The 21,560-nt window shown below is 36.7% G+C and overlaps 1 long non-coding RNA gene across 2 annotated transcripts in view; it reads left to right on the plus strand.

Moving 5' to 3' along the window:
* Positions 1-11,228: 11,228 nt before the first annotated feature.
* LOC120891660 (uncharacterized) overlaps positions 11,229-21,560 on the plus strand; it is a 156,839-nt gene continuing 146,507 nt past the window's right edge. Inside the window, exons 1-2 of one of the 2 annotated variants that reach the window (XR_005736162.2) lie at positions 11,229-11,682; positions 17,243-17,298. This is a non-coding gene — a long non-coding RNA (uncharacterized LOC120891660). The remainder of the gene's footprint in view (positions 11,683-17,242; positions 17,299-21,560) is intronic. The other variant, XR_013435118.1, reaches the window with a different exon arrangement.

The following is a 21,560-nucleotide window of genomic DNA, read 5'->3' on the forward strand; positions in this document are numbered from 1 at the left end:
CTTGACTTTTTCTTAATTATTTTATAATCCAGTTAATTTCCAATGCTTCTTTAGCTATATGTAAAATAATGATTTTTAAACATTGTTTGTTATGGTAGTTTTTGCAGAATCCTCTTTTTCCTAATGTCTGAGATATGTCTATTTTAAAAATTAATTTTGTTTTGGGAATATCATGTTAGTTCTGTGCCGTTGAGAATAGTTCTGGAATTGTTGATCTTAATTTACTTTGGATGTTCATCAACAATATTGACTGGAAAATTACTTCTTTTTGACTGAGTATTCACATGGTGCTTGAGAAGCCAGGGGCCCTAGACATTGCACTTGAAAGTCAATACATGGAAAGGTCTGATTAAAATTTCCACGATCTCATTTGTCCCTCAGTCCACTTACATGATGACTGACTTTGCTGATATTGGTTTATACCTATCCGACAGGGTCCCTTCTGGAATGGATGCTAGGGCTAAAAGATAATTACATTCTTCACCTTTCAACAGATAAATACTTAAAGTAACCATTATCATCTATTTTTTTTTAATTGCTACACCACTGGTTGATAAGTTCTAACTGTTGGGCCATTGATAGTACTGGCTGTGGTACACATAAGTGATTCTCAAATTTAGGTGCTCTTTAAAATTCTTTCACTTTCCTTCTCATGGAGGTAGTCCTACTTGTGTACTATGCTACTATCCTTGACAGCCATTGGCTTAAGTTAATGTCCTGTTGCATTTCCTCAGTACAATTAGTGAGGTTTGATCCAGCATGACCTTGGCAACTTGTTAGAAATGCTGAATGTCAAGCCTTGCCCCATACCTTCTAAGTTAGTATTTACATTTTAATAAGGTCTCCAGTGAACTACATACATATCAGAGTCTTCATAGAGCTAGCTTAGATGGTTTCACATAGCTTGGGTAATACAGCCACACATCACATAATGGCATCTCGGTTAATGACAGACCACATACAGGATGGTGGTCCCAAAAGATTTTATCTCCTTGTGATTTCATAGCCATCTTAGTTGGTTTTAAACACTCTATGATGCTGGCATAATGACAAAAATCACCAAATGATGCATTTTACCCCATCATTAAGCAACACACGACTGTACATAGCAATTGAAGAAAATGCTTAGTTGCTGTATCTTGGGTGATGGATGTGACCCAAAATAGCAAATAAACAAAAAACCAGAAGCAGATTGGACACAACAATTCCCTCTATGGCAGGAATATATATATATGTGAAATGATTAAATTCCAGACATTTGGCTTACTTTTAGCCCTTGGAACTGGTTATTCTCCCATTTTTCTTGCCTTTCACCTTGAATTTGGGTTCTGCTTTGGTTTATGTGGTAAAGCTGACTAAAGCTCATCATTCAAACCAGCATTTGCTTCTCCTGGGAGCAAGATTTTGTGGTTTCATCCCATATGAAACCAAAGTTCTTGTGCAGTAATCTAGTACATCCCAAATCAGTAGCAAGGATGAAACCAACTGTCCAAAAATGTATGGCAACCACAGGTTTGTGTCAAAACAAAAATGCTCTGCCTGAAAAGTAACATTCCACAGGAGACTTCAAAATCCCAGCAGGTCTGGCTGGAGCCCCAGGTAGCTGTTATTGCCTGAGTCTTGATTTGATGGGATGTTGGAATGCATTCCCCTCCCTCTTTTTTTACTCTGCTGTGGAAGTATAAATTGGCACAAGCATGTATCACTATCCTTCAAAAATGAAAAGTCTGCAATCCAGCAATCCTGCTGCTACAAATTTGTTAAAAAATAATCACGTGTATGGATTAGTAAATGGCATGTCAGTTCTATGAAGAGATGGCTACAGCACCTATAGGAGGTAAAAGAGCCTTTTGCTTGTTCTATGATGAACACTCCTTTTCTCCTACCCCCCCTCCTCAGTTTGTTTAAAGTAATTGAAGAGCCTCTATTAAACTATTTAATCCAATTTGGATTCAGTTTTCCCATTTAGACAACAAGGAATTTGGATTAAAGGTGATGCTTCTTATACTATGATTTCTGTAGACAACCTGTGTGCGAATTATTTCATTTGCTCGTATGAAATGCAGATTTCGGAGCCTGAATCATTATAAAACCTATGAAGGAGAGATTTTCTTCTTTTTACAGAGGAGGAAACTGGGTCTGGAGAGACTTTCATTATACACAAGAGTTGGGATTTGAATCTGGTTCTATTGTTTTGAAATCCAAAACCTGTTTTATGACTTTTAAGTGCTAGGGAAATATGTGGACAGACAGGTGCAGACCCCTCCCCTTGTGAGTTTACATCCTGGCAGGGAGATCTTTTGATGCTTTTTGTAACAAGCCCTACATGGTTCTTTAAAGTGGCTTTTTATAGGTAAAACGTTTGTAAATCCATAATTTACTACAGTGGAATTAGCAGAAGATCTGTCTTTAATTTTTTTTTGAGTTATAGAAAAGAGATATTCACTCTCTCACATTTACTGAGCACATTTTATGTGCCTGGCAATGTGTAGTCCTGCGGCTCCCCAGTGAACAAGGACCCAAAAGACCTATGTCCTGATGAATTCAGAGCACTTTGTTAATTAGCTCACTTTTAAGCCCTTTTCTTCTCATTTTGTTTAGCTTCACACTAAAATTTAGTTAATTAAGAAAATGAAGTCTCGAGTATATCTGACTCATTGGAAGCATAACAGTGCACACATGCATCATTTAAGCCATCATTTTAAAGAGGAAGACCCACCATATGTTAAACTCCCACATTAAAACTGTGAATTATTATCGTTATTATTTTCTAAATGGAGTCAAAGAATCTGGTTGCTTTGAAAATTCTGTCATGTTATTTAAGTTCTCTTTCATTATATTTGGTCTTCAATTTTATGGGCTGCTTTGGTCATCGGTAGCAATAGAGGAGAACTGGACAATTCTTAGAGGGATGAAAGGAGAAATGGAAATGATTAAAAATAAATTAACTCTTTCCTGTACAGAAAGGAAAAATAGTGAAGAAGCAGCAATGTATTCTTAAAATGATTAAGTAATTTGGTAGGATGTTTTGAAGTCTCATTAAAAATTAACAAATTGATCTTCATGCATCTTGTTTCATTTTGTTGGGAAGTTGCCCGGTGCCTTGAGGCTCTAGTTAATGGGATCAGATGATTATCTCTACTAAATGGTAACAATCTAATATTTTAAAAACCATCTTTCTTTTTGTGTTGATTATGTAGTGAGATAAGGCTGAAAGAGGTGGACCTTAGCAAAAATTCTTCTAGTGATTTTCACAAACATTTAATTTTAATTTATTGACTATACAAAGAAGATCAAATTTGCCAAGCTTTGCTACTGCATCTGAGACTTGACTTCAAAAAGATTATAAAAAAAGTGTTAGCCTTTGCTAACACTTGCTTTGTCTATGTGCACTTAATTAAATTAGATCATAATCAAAATTCTAGATCTCAAATCACCATAAAGGGCTACCTAAATTCACCATAAAGGTATAGAAGTAGCAAGACAAGGAATCCGGTCTGTTCCTGTGGCAGAGCTGCAGGCTTAGATTACTGCTTTGGCTTAGTCCCTTTCATTCCTACTCAAGAAGGCAGTATTCTGTGGGTGTTAAATTTGCATCAGCTTATAAGGAGTCTCCTGTGAATGTTTATGTCCTGATCAGTTTCTCTTTTGTGTGAGACACTAAACTCTCTCTCTTTCTTCCAAGTATTATTACTTACTATGAAAACCAGTGATAATTAAGTGCTAGAAAGGACTCTAAACACTGTGATTCAAATTCATGCCTTTAGGATTTTCTCTATATCCCTATGTTAGGGCCAAAGCTATATAATGTACCTAATGATACAGAACTAGGATGTGGAAAAGAATCATACCAAATCCCATCTCTTTCCTCATTTCTCCCCTTTCCTCTCCAAGTATTGATCCAATCCTTCCACCTTATGCATTTGTTTTGCACACACACACACACACACACACACACACACACACATCATCCTCTCCTATTTCCATCATTCATTTTTAAGTGAAGGAATGCTTTGATGATACTTCTGAAGTTGTCTTCTAGCTTTGTCCTTAACGGATTAAGAAATTCCCCAGAATTCCAGTCAACTCATCCATACCTCATATATTAGCAGTATTTCTCCTAGTGGCCTGTGTTTATTTTTCCAAAAATTAATTTGTATTCATGCAACATTTATAAACATGGTATTTTCCCACCCATATTTCATGGGTTTACATGAAACTTACTTGAACTTACAAATATGAGAACATAAACAAGTGATAACACAGCAGGGAGGAGCACAAGCATGTAAGGGGCCCCAGATGAGTGCAGTAGCTTTAAAGGGCATCGGCATCCGTCGTGCACCCCAGTGGCCAGATGAAGAGGAGACTGACCAGGAGAGCTGTAGTAACTCACATTTAGGGAGGGCTTGTTCTGGGCCACTACTTCTGATAGTCACTTAACATGCAGTCTTATATCAAATCTTTACTGTAACTCAGGGTCAGGCATTATTAATACCATGTATACAAATGAAAAAAAAATCTCTGCTAAATAGCTTGTCCTAAACTACAGTTACCAAGTAGCAAATTAAGAAAAAATAAATAAACAAAACAAAACCCAGACTAAGCTATCTCCAAAGACTTCATTTGAAACCATCATGTAACATTAAAACAATGGGTTTTGACTACCTAAAATCTCAAAAGAAATCTACACCGATAGAAAGATTGCAGATGCCACAAACAAAATCTTCATTTTAATAAATAATGCTTGTACGTGGTAGGGAAAATTCCTGTTATAGGAATTCATAAGAAAACTGTTGCCAGAGACTGGAACAACAGTTGCAGTGACTTGATTTGGTATAAATGAGGGTAAATAAACCAAATGTCCCCTCCTGCTCTAAGCTATTTAAGTTTACAATTTCAGTAGTGAATGATGTCAAATTTAATATATCCTCAGGATTTGACTTGAGTTCCGCCAGCTTGCTGATTCCTAAGCTAGGAACAGAGAGATTTTAGGACCAACATTTGTTTTCTTGTGGTTCTTTGTACTGTTGCTCCACCCTATTCAGTTTAAGTTCTTCAGTTCTGACAAAAAGCTTTGATCTCTGATTAGAGAGAATAATTTGGGTAATTAGGAAATATTTTAGACCATGATGTGTATATGGCTAAGTTGTGAGATGAACTTGATTTCACATGTGTTTTTTTTTTCTACTTCTCCTGCCTTTAGGGATTAAAGGATATTTTACAATTAAGTTTAAAATAGAAAATTGACCTTGACTTTATGAAATGAATCTTGGAGTAAGCCAATCATTCATGTAGGTTCCCAAGAGCTCTTGAAAAGAACTTCTTAGGATCCCTAATAATGTGGGTCCATTGCTCTTAATTCTCTTCAATAAAATCAACATAATCTTGGGTTTAATACATTTTTGAAATCTCCTGTGAGTAAATGAATGGCCCTGCCTTAAGTGAAAGTGGTACTAAACTCCCTTGGGCACCCTTACCATAGCCTATTTATCTCCCATCTGCATGTTTTCAGCATTTGGGAGTTAATTTTCTCATTCTTGCTTCTGAGTCTTAATACACCCAGACTCTTCCTCACTAGGTGGAATGCTGAGCAGTGCTTAAGCATGGGCTGTCACTGGGAAAAACAGAAGACAAAAATGCACAGTGGCCCTCACTGGTGACTTTGCTAATTTTTAGTGTAAATACTCCCCTAGCTGCAAACCTGGTACCACTGGATGCTGCCTTGGGTGGAGTGGTGGGCATTGCATTCTCATGAAGATGTGAGCATGCATACATGTGTTTGTCTCTTCTAATTAACTTTTGCTTGAATTCTACTTTGTTAGTTATAAGAATAACTACTCTTGCTTATTTTTGTGGTCACATGCATGAAATATTTTTCCCATCATTTTGCCTTCAGTCTCTGGGTATCTTTGCCTATAAGCATATAGTTAAATCTTGTTTTGTTTTGTTTATTTATTTATTTTCTTAATTTGTGACTTGGTAACTGCTGGGGGTGTAGCTCAGTGGTGGAGTGCATGCTTAGTATTTGTACAATCCTGGGTTCTATCTCTAGAACTAAAAAAAAGAAAAAGAAAAAAAAAGAAAAAAATTGTGAATAAATGAATGCTTATGAATGAATAAATACTAACACATTTAGCTAAGTACTAGCATGTAGTCACTGTTTAATAACTAAATTCTTATCCAATAATGATTATTGCTATTATTATCGCTATTACCATTAACAGGCAAGTCTTAGTGCTGACATGCACTGATATTTCCAATCTTATTCCTTATCTCTCTCCCTCACCCCTCTGCTGCCTCTCAATTTTCTGCTCTCTTTTCTCTGCTTTTCTCCACTATTCCATCTTATTTCCTATCCTTCCATTCTTGGGTCAGTGCTGTGCCTGTGGAGAACAGCAGCTATGGCAGCGACATCCAGTCTCTCAGTGCAGGCTGCACATGGGGCCAAGAGGAGAGTGGGCAGTGTGACAAGGAAGAGGCTCATGGCAGGAGTAAGACCCTTGTTCTCCCTCTGCCATCCCAACTTCATTTTTGTGTCCTGGAGCTACTTAGCCAAAACAGAACCCAAGTTCTTCCTGATTTGTATCAACAACACAGGTAAAATATAGTCACATTGGGTTTAATTTTAAGGACACATTATTTTCATTTTCATTCATTTGTTACAGTATAATTGAAAAAAATTGTTTATCTTCAAGGTTTACAGAGTGATGTTTTGATACATGTGTTCATTGAAATAATTACTAACATCAAACTAACTGAAATATCCATCACCTGACATAGTTAATTTTATTTTATTTTTTGTGGTGCGAATACTTGAAATCTGTTCTCTTAGCATTCGTCAGTTATACAATACATTGTTACCAACTAGAGTCACCACGCTGCACATTTGGAAGAACACATTATTTCTATCTATGAATGCAATCTAGGTTTTGAGGTGGAAATAAACAGGAGCATGTGAGATGAAGACGATATATATATATATCTCCCACAACAAAGACATGATAGGAGGGGTGCAGGACATCAGGAATTTGAATTTAGTGCTGAAACAATCTGGTTCAGCAATCCAATGAGGACAAAAAAACACAGCATCCCTCCAAAGAGGGTCCCGGGAGAAGGAGAAGCAAAGAAACTTGACATTGGTTTTACTCTCTGACATCCTAAACTTCTGATTTCCTAGAGCCTACAAGTAGAGAGCAAGTCATATGGTGAAATGGTGAATTGCCTGCACTTGACAACTTTGCTTAAGAATTAAATGAAATGGGTGGCTTGTTCCTATTAATACTTTATGACGTCTGCTGTGCTCCCAATGCTAGTCTTCAGCAAATATGGTTTTGAGAAGCCTCAAGGGACTTTATCTACCATAAATAACATGTGACTGGAAGGGATTATAAGATTAAGAACACCCACAGAGCAGAACGGTATTAAAGCACAGTAGAACATTTCATTGTGATTTGAATTGAAAATGAAATGACCATCCATGAGCTAGCTCACAGTTCCATCCCCCCATTCACCTAATTACTGCTTTATCAACAGATGTTTGCTGTACAGATCGCTAAAACTTGAGGGACTGACTTGCAAGTGATGCTCGTTTTTGCTAAGTCTGTGAGTGGGATGAGAAGGAGGTACTTAGGTCCTGTAAAGTAGCAATGGGAAGAGGGTTATATCAATCTGAAAAACGGAAATACCTTCAAGGAGACATTTTGGGATTATCAGGAGGATCGCAAGTTCCAGGCCAGCCTTACTCACTTGGTGAGATCGTATCTCAAAATAAAAAATTAAAAGGAGATGTAGCTTATTGGTGAAGTATCCCCGGGTTCAAGCCCCCATACCAAAAAGCAAAAACAAAAAGGAAGAAAAAAAAGCAAAAATCATATGCTATCTATTATGTATTGGACTTGTGTTAGATAGTGGAAATACAAGAGGGTTTGAAAGAAATATGCTCCTTGCCCTTGGGGGACTTAAGTTTCAGCTGGGAAGGGAGATGTTCATGAGTGCCTGGCACACAGTAGTGCTTCAATAAATGGTGGCGATCTTATTATCCATTTAACTGGTGAGAGCATTTGGTCTTGGCATGTTGTAGGTAGGCTTTCCCTGACTGTGCTAGTCTGTAAAGATGATCACAAGTGCCTACTCCTTCTGAGTACGGACCTCATTGCGGAGCCACAAAGGTCATGAACAATTAGAAAAACATGACACCATCAAAGGAACAAAAGAAAGCCCCAGTAACTGAGTCTAAAAAATGGAGACGTATGAACTCCCTGACAAAAAAATTCATAAAATAAGTTACTTGGGCTAGCAAACAATGGATTTTTTTCATAGCTTTTTTTAAAAAAACAAATATTTAAATTTTTTTTTCAGTTCTGATTTCTAATAAATTAGTAGATATTTCCCAAATAAATAAAATATCTTCAGGGTCTTTAAGAACGTTTGAGAGTGTAAAGTTCTCTTATAGCCAAAATATTTAAGAATCTCTGCCTTTAGATTTTGACAAACTTACATGATGGAATCATTCTGTGTGAGCTCTTGGAATACAGCCAGCTTCTTCCAGACTGGTATACAAATGAGAAATACACTACAAGTTTGTTAGAGCCACTTAAATATTAAAAACTCTTTGCTATAGCATGTTGGGTCATACATACCTTAAATAATACATTGGTCTACAAAGTACACTGATCTAATGGACACAATTAGAACTGTTCTTTCCCTTCAATTGGCAAGTGGTATCCCAAGATTGAGCTTGTGTACCTTGACTCTTTCCAAAATACAGCCTAAATGATTGAGCAATGACTTTTCCCCTTAATTTCTGAGATAAAAATCAATCCTGTTAGTGCAGCTGTTAGTCTGAATATTTTAAGTAAATTGTTCTCCCTATAAGGAATTCAGGATTCTGAAATTGTTAATTTTTTTTTTTTAACAAGTAAACTGCGTATGCCCAAATTCTGGGATCTTTGTTGCACAAGATTCTAATCTGCATTCTATTTTTGTTCTCTTAATGTCAGCGTGTTTGGTCTAGTTGTTATGGATAATAATGTTCTTTCAGACAGCAATCAAGAAAGACGTGTAGTTTAACAAAAATAAGAGTCTAATGTGGAACAATGGGAAAATACTTACATTTAAAACTTTTTGGGGGAAAATGTATCACTGTTGGTCATTATAACAAATGTTCTCATGAGACCAGCATCACATTTTACCAATTTCTCTGTACTAGACTTTATGTTAGATATAATCAATTTATTAAGATATTCTTTAATGAAAATCTAGCTATTCTAGTGTGTAAACTCAAGTGTACATACATCCCCACAAATGCTGATTACTTAAGAGAGGAAATCTCCTGCTCTTTTTCTAGCCACCACCCCACCTTTTTTTGCTAAACCATGTTCCATTTTAAAAATTTTTGTATCACTTTCTTATTTAAAATAATAGTGAATGAGTATTGATTCTCCTCCCACCCCTCCAGGTCAAGTCTAACTTCCAATCTGAACCTTCAAAACCCTTCATTAGTTGGCCTTAAATTATTATGCTACTCTTAGCAGGCAACATAAAGCCCTATAGACTGCTAAGTTCAACCAGGAGAAAAGGAGGTGGAAGTGTGGATTTCTTGATTAGAAACAATAAACTCTTTTTTTAAGTTCACATAGCCTTCTCTTTGTGTTTCTTTGCCCAAATTTCCTCTTCTTATAGGGACACCAGTCATGCTGGATTAACATCCTTATTTTTAATTATTTAAAGACTCTATCTCATTCTTTTACCTCATTAATTACCTGTTTAAAGATCTTATCTTCAAGTAGAATCACATTCTTAAGTTCTGGGGCTAGGACTTTAGTAAATGAGTTGTGGGAAGAAGGGAAAATTTAACCCAACGCAGCTCTCCTTGGTAACTATCCCCTGTGTCATTTTCGTTCTTAGCATTTATCACTATTTGATTTTTTTCATATTTCTCTTCATTTATGTATCTGTGTCCCCCACAAGAAGGTAAGCCCTATGAATGGAGCAGCTTGATTGATCAGTTTCCTCATGTTTAGAGCTGTGTCCAGCATGAGTCAGATGTTCAATGAGTCTTCCTGCAATAACTGAAAAGGTAGAGAGGAAGGGAGGGGTTACGATCACAGACATTTTGTTTCAACCCATGGAGGTTTTGTTCTCACCTCTGTATTATTATCTTTCAGTTCCTCTACATTTAATGTTCTTATTTTACCCACTAAATACTTCATAGCTTATACCAAGTCATCCCTCTTTCTGGAAATCCTATCAAATTCCATGGCCTACTCTGATCTAGTCTCTGAATCTTGAATTACAGATATTGTTTCGATTAATTGTTTGGGGACATTGCATCGTTTCTTTCTGTTGTCCTTAAACTGCTCCATGTCTTCATACATATGTTCTGTCTCTCCAGTGACATAGTGATGTCCCCAACGGTGTCAACTACCATTTATTTATTTTGCTTCTGGATGCAGTATATAGTCCTATGTCAGTAATGAAGTTGAATTGAATAAGCGTGGGTACAATTCTGTTTCTCATGTGCCACCAAAACAGTCCTTTCTGGGCAAAAACAATTTGTGGAGTTGGCAGCTCCACGCGGTATGATTTTTGAGGCAATAAGAAAAATCTTCTGCTCTGTGTATACATTTCTGACCCAACCTTCCCTCCATTTTGCTCATAGATGTCCAAAATTCATTTTCTGGCAACTTTATGAGAAATCGCTAGGTTAAGTGCTGATGAGGAGGTGGGGAAAAAGGTACACTGATTCATTGCTGGTGGGATTGCAAAATGTGGCAATCACTTTGGAAAGCAGTATGGAGATTCCTTAGAAAACTTGGAATGGAACCATCATTTGACCCAGCTATCCCACTCTTTGGTTTATACACAAAGGACTTAAAACCAGCATTCTAGAGTGATGCAGCCACCTCAATGTATAGCAGGTCAATTCACAATATCTAAACTGTGGAAGCAACCTAGATGCCCATCAATAAATGAATGGATAAAGAAATTCTGGTATATATACATAATGAAATATTACTCAGCCCTAAAGAAGAATGAAATTATGGCATTTGCATGTAAATGGATGGAACTGGAGAAAATTATGCTAAGTGAAGTAAGCAAATGCCAAAAAACCAAAGGTCAAATGTTTTCTCTGATAAGTGGATGCTGATCCATAATGGGGGGGTGGGGAGGCAGGAAGAATGGAGGAACTTTGGATTGAGCAGAGGGAAGGGGAGGGAATGTGTGAGTGTGGAAGACGGTGGAATGAGATGGATATTATTACCCTAGGGACAGGTATGATTGCATGAATGATGTGACTCTATATCACGTACAACCAGAGAAATGAAAAGTTGTGCTCCATTTGTGTAAAAAATAAAATAAAATAAATTGAAAATCAAATAAATTAAAAAAGAAAATAGAGCAAATTATTTTAAGTGGAAATCTCTCTCAGAGAAGGCCAAGCAGTGACTTACATTCACATTTTCTGACTGATAAATTATCTTTTTTTTTAGAAAACAGACTTAATGGAGCATGGAAAGGGACTGAATTTCTGAGGTGAGAAAAACTACTGTAAACGGAAGCTGAGGACCAGATTCCCAGTTTAGCTTGTCATCCCTGAGCTGGACTAGCCGACTAGAGCAAGGAGACAGTTCCTTGCCGACTCTCTCCTTGACGATGCCGGGATTCAATCATCCTGTAAATGTGAGCAATGTGACATCAGGGAAATGTCTTTTTATGTTGGAGAACCCTCATCTGTAAAATGGGATAGCTTCCAGATTTATTGAGAGTATTTGTATTTAATAAATATTAACTGTTGTTGTAGGGCTCTTCCTTAGTTGACCCATCCTCACTATAAGTAAGAATAAAACTCCTCTCCTAGGAGTGGTGTAGGGGTGGGCTTATATTTAAGGGATTATCATTCTTTGCCAACATGCTTTTCTTATTAAAGGCAGACTCAAAATTTTGGAGAGGAGGAGCTACATTTTTTTTTTACTTTCCAGAATGTTTGAAGTTACTAAGACATAAATGAGAGGAGAGGTATGGATTTAAAAAAAAAAATCTCTGAGCAAGTTGGTGTTGTCCCTGAGCATGATAAATCTCCTGAGAGATCATGAAAGAAACAAGTTATTATTTTTTTCTTTTTCTCCTCTTTTTCCTCTTTTTTTTTTCTACTGGGAATTTCATTTAGCTATGGAAGAGAAGTTAACCCCAAAAGGAAAGTAGGTCTGAAATTATTCTCAGTTTTGAGTAAACGAGAGCCCAGGGAACTGACCTGGATGAAAGTCCTGCAGATGAACTCCTAGCCCAGTGTTCTTTTGATGACTTGAAGCTGCCTTTCCCACACACTACAGAAATGAGTTGAATCGCAAAAGTTCCAAAACCCAAAGAATGTTGTAAAAATCCATGTGGGACCTCTCAGAGGTAGATTTAACCTTTAATGTGGGATAGTAATGACCTTATCAATAGTTGAGAAATATAATGTTTATAGTACATCAATATTTTCGTAGGCCCCACCTACTTTGAGGCCAATTTTATGCTCCGGAGACACACACACCACTTCCTGCTAGTTACAAAACAGCTTTGAAGTGATGGCTATAATGACTCATGGTCATGTAACATTCCTTTTAAGCCTGTATCAGCATATTTGTTTTTTTATATCACTGCCCCAAACACCCACAGAATCCTGGGAGGTAAAGTAGGATTAATGTTGAAGGATTTAGTTTCATCCATTTTCTCTTTTATTCAAAGCAAACTTGTGAAATAGACACTGTTGGGGGTTCTCTTTTGTTTCTAGTGAGGAATACAGTAAGGAAGTGCGATCAAGCTGGTTTCAGTCTTTGGAGTCGAGCCACATTTTATTTGGAAACCACACCTAAGTCATAGCCAGGAAATCATCCAACGTGAATCACATGACCTGGCTTATGGGTATGGAACTGGAAAGATTTGAGATTCTTTAGCACATCATATAATGGGGAACCAGAAGATATCCTATACGACATCCATTAGCTACTTCAAAGTGGAAAAAAAAAATCACTGGCTTACAGCCAAAGTTGATCATTTATGTCCAATAAAATGGTCAGTTTCACATATTTTAGCCATAAATCTTATGATGAGGCTCTTTTGAATGATCTATAATTAGCATTAAGTATCTACAATATCTACAGTGTATATTGCATTAAGGGAGAGGATATTTTATGCCAACCACATGGCCAAAAGATGCAAACACACAATGAGAGTTCTATACATGTGCATTGATTGATTTCTCTGAGTTTGTTAATGTGCTAAAAATGCTTTAATAGTCCCCAAAATGTTTTCTTGATTTTTGGAGTAAGATAGACATCTATCCACTTAATGAATATTTAGAATATCTAAGTCAAGCACTAACTCTAATTCTTACTAATTCAGTAAACTTTAGCAGGTACTGAAATTTTCTGCCTATTTCCTCATGTGTAAAATTAGGAAAACAATAGTATATACCTTCTAAGGTTGTTGTGTAATGATCAAATGAATGACCATATATGAATTTCTTAGAACAGTTTCAAATACTACAAAAACTAAAATTAATTAATTCTGGTGCAGGAGGCACAATGTATATTTCTGTGTACCAAACTGCCCCCAAACCTAGTGGTTTAAAACAATGCTCATGTATTATCTTACAGCTCTGCATGTCAGAAATCTGAACTTAGCTTAAGTGGGTCCACTACTTCCCAGGTTACAATCAAGTTGTCCACTAGGTTGTAGTCATCTCAAGGAAAATCCTGCTCCTAAACACACACAAGGTTGTTGGCAGGATTTACTTTTTTTGATGGCTGTTGGTCAGTGGTTGCCCTCAGTTCCTTCTATGTGGGTCTTTCCAACATGGCAGCTTGCTTTGTCAATAGATGAAGCCAGCTGATGCAAGTCACAGCCTTTTAAAATCTAATTATGGAAATCCTATTTCATCATTTTTGCCATATTTATTTATTAGAAATGCACTAGGTCAAACCCATGTTCAAAAAGAGGGTATCACACAGAGCAAAAAATACCAAGAGTCAGGGATGATTGAGAGTCATATTAGTCATGCCTACTATGAAAGTCAATGATATAAACAGGAAGATGATATGTTTGTTGAGGAGATAGACATTAAAAATAACTCTAGAATAAAATAACAATCACAAATTTTTATAAGCACTATAAACTGAAAATAAAATGTTTGACAACAAATTGCAACATTGATACCTGATGAGAGTTAAGGTCTTAAAGGAAGTCATCACTGAGGAAATAATCTTCAATTTAAGATTTGGAGGATAAATGGAATTAGAGGTGGAGCAGGGAGACCTATGAGTCCTCTTGAAAGACTGAACAGGTGGCATGAAAGCCCAGAGGTAGGTGATCACTGGCATGTGGCCTCTCCCCACGGCTTGGGCTTCTCGAAACATGGTGCCAGGCTCTGAGGTGGGAGTGGTCTAAGAAAAGAGCACTCAAAGAAAATCAGAAGATGCCAGATCAAGGTAGACAGCATCTCTTACACTGAATTTTTTCAGCCAAAACAGTCAGAGGTCCAGACCAGAGACAAGGAAGAAAAGGAGTAATAAACTCCAGTGTTTGGAAGAGCAGCTTGCTTGTTACAAGAATCAGTGGAATTGTTTGGGGTCATCCTTGCAAATAACAACCATTATCAGTGACCTTAGCCAGAGTAATTAAGATTCAATTAAAGATTGAATTAAAAGTAAGAAAGCAAATGTAGCATGTGCAGAAGCTTGGGTAGAGTTGGGAAATGGGTAGCTGAAGAAGGATGAGGCGAAGAAAAAGTGTGGTTTTTTTTTTTAGTTGATGTTTCCCTGTTGTAGGGAATGATATTGTGGAGAAGAAGGGCTTGGATATAAGGACAGAGACCAGCTAGTGAATGAAGCAGGTTTCTGAGAAACAAGAGGGGAATAGATTTAGAAATTTGGGAGATTGGACTTTGATAGGAGAACCTTTGATAGGAGAACCTTTTCCATGCTAACAGGAAGAGAAGGGGAAATGATAGGAGCAGATGCACATAGTTATTGAAGACTGAATTTTCCATTAGTGTTTAGGATCCTATATAGTAGAGAACTCAATATATATTTGTGAATGAATACCTGGATCATAGTGGCACGGTAGAAGGCATAAGTGTGTGGGCAGGGTGGGGGAACTTTGTGTTTTCCAACAAGAAAGGAAAAAAGAAGAATGAAGAACTATCACAGACACAGCTGAACCTATGTCCAGGGAAAATTTTTAGTTAAATAAGTATGTTGCTACCTCAACAGGTGGCTTTATTGTGGGGTTTATTCCCATGCTGTCTCCTAAATATGAAAAAAGCACAAAAAAAGTTTTATTCAGTTGTGTAATCCTCTTCTGTTGGCTTCCCTCCTGAGTTACACTAGCTGGACAGACAGGGAAAACTCCTTTCAGAAGAAGGCCCCCTGTGCTGGAGGACCATCTGTTCTTCAGCTCATGCTTTCTTCACTTGTGGGCATCCTGCTGAGTTCCAGATCATTGTTGTGGCCTTAGGTTTTATTGGAGGCCTATATAGGAAACAGATGGATGCTGCAAACCATTTTCTGCTTTTTGTAAGACCCTGTCTCATTAATTATTTCTTCATTTTTTGCTCTTAGATAATTTTTCTTTTGAGGAAGTGGTCTATTTTATTTGTTGGATAATTAAAATGCTAACCTAGTCCCTGTTTACTGAGTTTTTTTTTTTAAATTGATCTCAATCCTAAATTTCATGCTGCCTAACAAATTTAAGAGCGAAGATTTTGAAGTTTTTCGTTTGTGAAATGAGATAAGTTTGGCACCTACCTTCTAGAATTATTTTGAGGATTAAATGAATACATATCCGTGAATATTAGAATATCACTTGGCATTTGACTTTTAGCTCTGTCCTTCAATTTTTTGGTGGCTCCTTTGCAAACATAAAACTTCCTGGGTTTTGGGGTTCACATTTCTATAATCCAGCTTTATCTGACACAATCATCTTTTCTTTCCATGTCTTCCTTCAAAACTTCTTCCAGGATTTTTTGGATCTGTTTAACCCCTTCTGCAGGGGCTATAGTAGATGATCCCTGAGGAATCTCTCAGTTCTTTAATTACATATACTTTGTGACTCTTCTCTGTGGGTGTCTGGATGAAGGAGAGTGTGGAGAGTGGTGACAGAGAATGGGAGAATAGTATCTGAGATTGGAGTCTCTGATGACCTCACGGCTATAGCATGCCTGGTGCCTGGGAATGTTTCTGTGCAAAGGTGCAGGATACCTAGCTGCTGTGCTAATGCCCTGCAAGAGAAGGCTTTGTGCTAGAGTCTTATCAGCCTCTACCTTGATCTCAGGTATATAGCTCCTGGGAATAGAGGAACTTTCTTGCTAGATAACCACAATGTTTCACCAACTCCACTACCCTGCCCACTGAACAGTTACTTTGAACAATGGACTTTCTTGAGTACTATACAAAGTTCCTAACATTGCCCATGGCAACTGTGAATTGCAACTGTGGAAAAGCTACATAGATGTTTCTAGTTCCTGTAACTTTCCTGAATACAAAGAATAACGCTTGCATAGTCTTTCATCTGATAATGAGACATGTATAAATATAGATTGCTGGTATAACTCTTGAGAACTGCTTCTCCATCAGAGAGCAGCACTCTACCAACTCCCGCTTTATCTTCAAAAACATCTGTATGTGTGTGAGTCTTTATTTTTCTTATCCTCCTTTGCCCCTTGTTGGAACCTGCTAGAGAAAGATACATTACAAAGCAACATGCATTCAATATGAATGGTTCTAACATAACACCAATGGACCTTTTAGCTACTTCTGAGATAGAAAAGGAATATTAATTTAACATTTGTGATATTCTTTTTTCCTATATATTGTCTTCTTGCCTGGTGTGATTAGGTAGGCTGAATAAAAGAGTGGTTTTCTGGCTCATATAATCTGGTGGAAGGTAGAATAAGAAAGCATCAAATTCTTGACATATGGGGACATAGAATTTTTATATATACATATACAGATATGTATAAAAATAAATGTTAATTAATAACATGAGCAAAAAAAGGGGGAATAAACATCATTCTAGGTACCCAGGAACTTTACTGTCACATAAACATTACTGTGAGATAATGATTTCCTTGTTCAAAGTCTATGACTATTCTTCTAGAATGATGTAAAGAGAATTGAGATATTAAGTACAATATTATAATACATAAATGCTCATGACTTTCCAACTCTTAATAATCGTGCTTCTGTGATCTTGTTTTCAGAACATTGAGTTGGGAATTTCTCTATCCAAAGTGTGATGGTCTCATCTGGGAATTAGGTGAGTCATTTGGATTTCTTGGTGGGATTGGAATATCCCAAACATAAGTAATCAGACCTTTCCCTTTCTCTGGCATTCTAAATTAACCCTGTTCTAAATTACATTTGAGGTCAAATGTAACTATTGCTTCAAGAATTGGCTTTCATTGTGCATTCTTTCAGACCACAATTTTTATTTGCAGTACTATTATAATATGGGTAGTCTAATTGTGGTTCAGGTTTGGGTAGGTTAGGTGTATTTTGCTTGAAATCCAAGACTTCCCCTGCCTCCCCCCAACCCCAATAATTTTGTATCTTGCTTGAAAGAGAAGACAGATATACCAGAGAGATTTTTTTCTATCAGACACATCAGAAATTCACTGGCTGCTACCCACAGTTTTAAATCAGGCTGGGGGGTCTTCCCACCAGATTTGCTGTTTCTTTTTATATGGTTGTGATTATGTGAGCATGTGCTCAAAATTATAGGCATAACTGTAGGTAGATAAAGGAAGTTATCTATGGTGGAAGGTGTGGGCATTGGGGGTAGCTCTCCTTATACTTGAATTAGCCACAGAGAAACTAACTTCCTTCTGAAAGGGCCAGGATGCTCAAGTTTTATCAAGACTCCACTATTATGCTGCTTTCTTATCTGGAATTGTCAGGTGCATAGATGACTCCATCCCATTGCTTAGAAAGAAGACACCTCACTCAGGTGTGTACAACAGCCTTGCAGACATCCATGAATACTAGATAACAGTTAAATAACAGTTACCAACAATTGCTTTTGATGCATGACACTGACACCCTATATTTATCTGTTTTTTTTGTCCTTGACAATATTATACATTTTTAATAATTTTATTACATTATAAAAATGTATAATTTTTTATATTTCTTCTAGTATTTCTTTTAGGAGGCTCTCATTTCTTTTTCATTGTGGGTGGTCTTGTAAAGTAGACTTTCAGGATCTCTTTCTTCAGATTATCCTAAGTCCTGTAATGTAACTAATTTGGTGGTATGGAACTTTCTTCCCAGTGAAGGGTCAGTGTTTCAAAAATGAGAGAAAAGAGAAGAGCCAAAGGACAGAAAATCTTCAGGAAACTTGCATGTCACCCTCTTGTTGTTTGGTGACTACCCAGTGGAGGTTTGTGGATGAATAAATGAATGGATGAAAGCTAAATTAATCTGGACAGTCAAGTTGGATTGTTTCCAAACTTTCCTCTATTTTCTTGGGAAAGCTGAATTAAATCCAGCTGTTCTTCAAGCTACCAAGCCTTTGGAGCAAGTTCCTTTCTATTTCTTCCATTTCTATTTATTTTCCCTATGGGTCCTGGAGAAATAAATATTTCACCAATTATTTATTCTTTAAAAGATCTGGCCCTTTGTACTTGACATTTTCTTAATTGTTCACATTCAGTATATTTGCTTATTTTTTCTAATGCTGTTCCATTCTCAGTAACATCTTATTATGTGACTCTAATGATTAAAGTGTAGTAGGATTTCCTAGCAGAGCTCTCTTATTTTGTTCTTTCCACATGTCTGTTATTTATGACAATATCAATTTTATCATCTAAGTTAACCACACTATATAAATGTGACTTTGAAGTTTCAAATGACTTGATATGTATCTCCTACATTTAGAACAGAATATTTTAAAAATAAGGATGTGCAATTTAGCTCTTCCCCAGAAATTTTGCCAGGCTTTTGAAGTATACCCACATAAGTCAGGCTCACTGTTAAAAGGTGACACCTGAGGAACTGGGTGAGAACATAGTTGTAGGGGATTTGTACATGAAACACCAACAATATGAGCAGCTTTGAGTCCCTGCAGGATGCCACCATGCAACTAATAAGGTAGAGCAGAAAATCTGAATCATAGTGTCCCCTAGTACATACAGCTTCCCCACAGCCTGAAGTCACCCAAACTTAACAACAGAATATGTTGGCACTAGAGTCAATTTTAAAGAAAAAAAAACCCACTAATCTATTCCATAATGCTATTCACTGTATCTTCTAATTCTTATTCACATAACATTATTTTTAAAATAGCACGGTGAGAGCATGCATGTAACTTCACAGTCTGTTCTTTTCTTGACCTTTCTTTATATCATTACACTTTCTTTATCATTACTTCACTTATTTTCCCCTATTCATCAGGGCTTCCTTTTTCTTCTTAAATTGTAGTAAATGTTATTTTTCCTAATGCTTGAGTTTCAAATTACTTTGTAAGCCATGGCATAATCATATTTAAACTTCTTCATCCATCATCTTCTTCTATATTTCTTCTCTACTCTCCCTGTCCTTTTTCTCCTTGTGATGCACTCAATTTAAATGTAATGAATCATACCTTTTTTGTAATAACTATGTTTGTAATAACATAGTCAAATTTATGTTGACATGACTCTCACTTTATGACTCTTCTTTCCTTTATCCCCATACTTGAGTCCCACTCACAAAATATCCTGCTTTGGGTAACCCGTTTGCAAATTTCCTAACTAATTGAATACTTGACTTTCATGGGTCAAGTTTTTCCTTTATTTTTGTAAAGTGGAAATTTTCTCATATTTTCTACCTTTATTTTTTTGGCTAGTGTCAGTCCTAAATAACGCTACAGCAGTGGCTGTCCAATTGTGTGTGCTGGTTTTCACCTGGAGTGATGGTTAAACAGATTGCTGGGCCCCATCTTCAGCATCTCCAGTGGTCTTGAGTGAAGCACAACAATTTGCATTTCCAGGTGATATTGGTTGTGGTGGTGATCACTTTTTGAGAGCCAACTTATTAGAAAGTAGAAGAGGGAGAATTAGATGATTTAAGGAAGCGTGATTTGCCTTAAGCTAGATACCCAAAGGACTGACTTAACTTATATGTTGTTCTAAGTCAGGAATGCACCTCTGCTATCAGAAACCTTTGGGCCAAACTCCATTGATAAAGGAAGAAGAAATGTTATTTAACAACAAGGACAGACCTGTTCTTTTTATGTATGAGGTGTAACTAAAATGCTACCATAGCCCTTTAAGACAGCCCAAAAAATTGATTGCATTAATTGTGGAATTTATTACTTTCAGGTCAGGTTAATGAAAGAGCTTTGGTTGAGCCATCCTGTAGGATAGGGGTATATACCAGCCCATGCCTTCATATCTAAAATGTGTTAATTGCAGATCCATTAGTTGTTACTTTGTAACATTTGAGTTATTTCTAATCCCTGACCTCTTCCAATTAGGGTGATCAAAAAATAAAAGTTTTAAATGTAGAATATATTTTAAAAATCAGTTGACTAGGGATGGCAGTGGAAAACACATAGGGGGGATCAGTATTAAAATTTCAACAAGATAGTGCAAAATGGGAAAGTTGGAAATTTTTACTTTTTTCTCTACTTTTTTTTTCCTCTTTTCTAGTTCATTCTTTCCTTTCTTCCTGAAAGCACTTTTTAACAATGATGAAAATGTGAGCACATAATTAATCCAGGGCCAAGTGCAGAATATGTGTTCAATAAATATTTGCTGTATAAATGAAAAAAAGAAATGAATGAAAAGAGGGGGACACAGCTCTTGTGGGAGTAGAGCATGGTATGATGACATTTCTACTGAGTGTCACTTTCAGGGCCTGAGGGATATTAGGGATCTTCCTGTCTCAGATATCACTGCAAGAGAGTTCTCCCACATCGAAACTCACATGATTAGATGCAAATGTGTAACGCCGATCTTTCTGAGAACTTTTCACAGTAAACTCTCAGCAAGATTATCATAAAGAAATAAAGGGGCTGGTACCAACTCACTAATATTATAAAGTCACTTTAAAGTATCACAAGGGAAATATTATAATTTCTATGTTGCATATTGGATCTGGTCACCCTAGGCAATCAAATTGATTCTCTATACTTGCTGAGGCTGTATTAATATAAATCATTAAATCAAATAATAGGTGACCTAATAATTTCAGGCAGCTCATGACCAAAGTCTGTTGATTGCATGATATACTAGAGTTCTCCAGAGAAACAGAACAAAGATGATATTGGTTTATTATGAAGAATTACCTCATATGATTATGGAGGCTAAGAAGTCTCATGGTTTGTTGTCTGTAAGCTGGAAAGTAAGACAAGCTAGTGGTGTACTTATAGTTTGTGTGAGAAGGTCTAAAAACCAAGAGAACCCCTTGTCTAAATGCCCAATCCTCTGATGCAAATGCTAATCTTATCCACAAATGCCCACAGAAATATACCTAAAAGTAATATTTAATCTGGACACAAAATTGACCATCACACATGGGTAATCAAGAGACAGAAAT

The sequence above is a fragment of the Ictidomys tridecemlineatus genome, chromosome 2 (assembly GCF_052094955.1).
Source record: "Ictidomys tridecemlineatus isolate mIctTri1 chromosome 2, mIctTri1.hap1, whole genome shotgun sequence".
Taxonomy (NCBI): Eukaryota; Metazoa; Chordata; class Mammalia; order Rodentia; family Sciuridae; genus Ictidomys; species Ictidomys tridecemlineatus.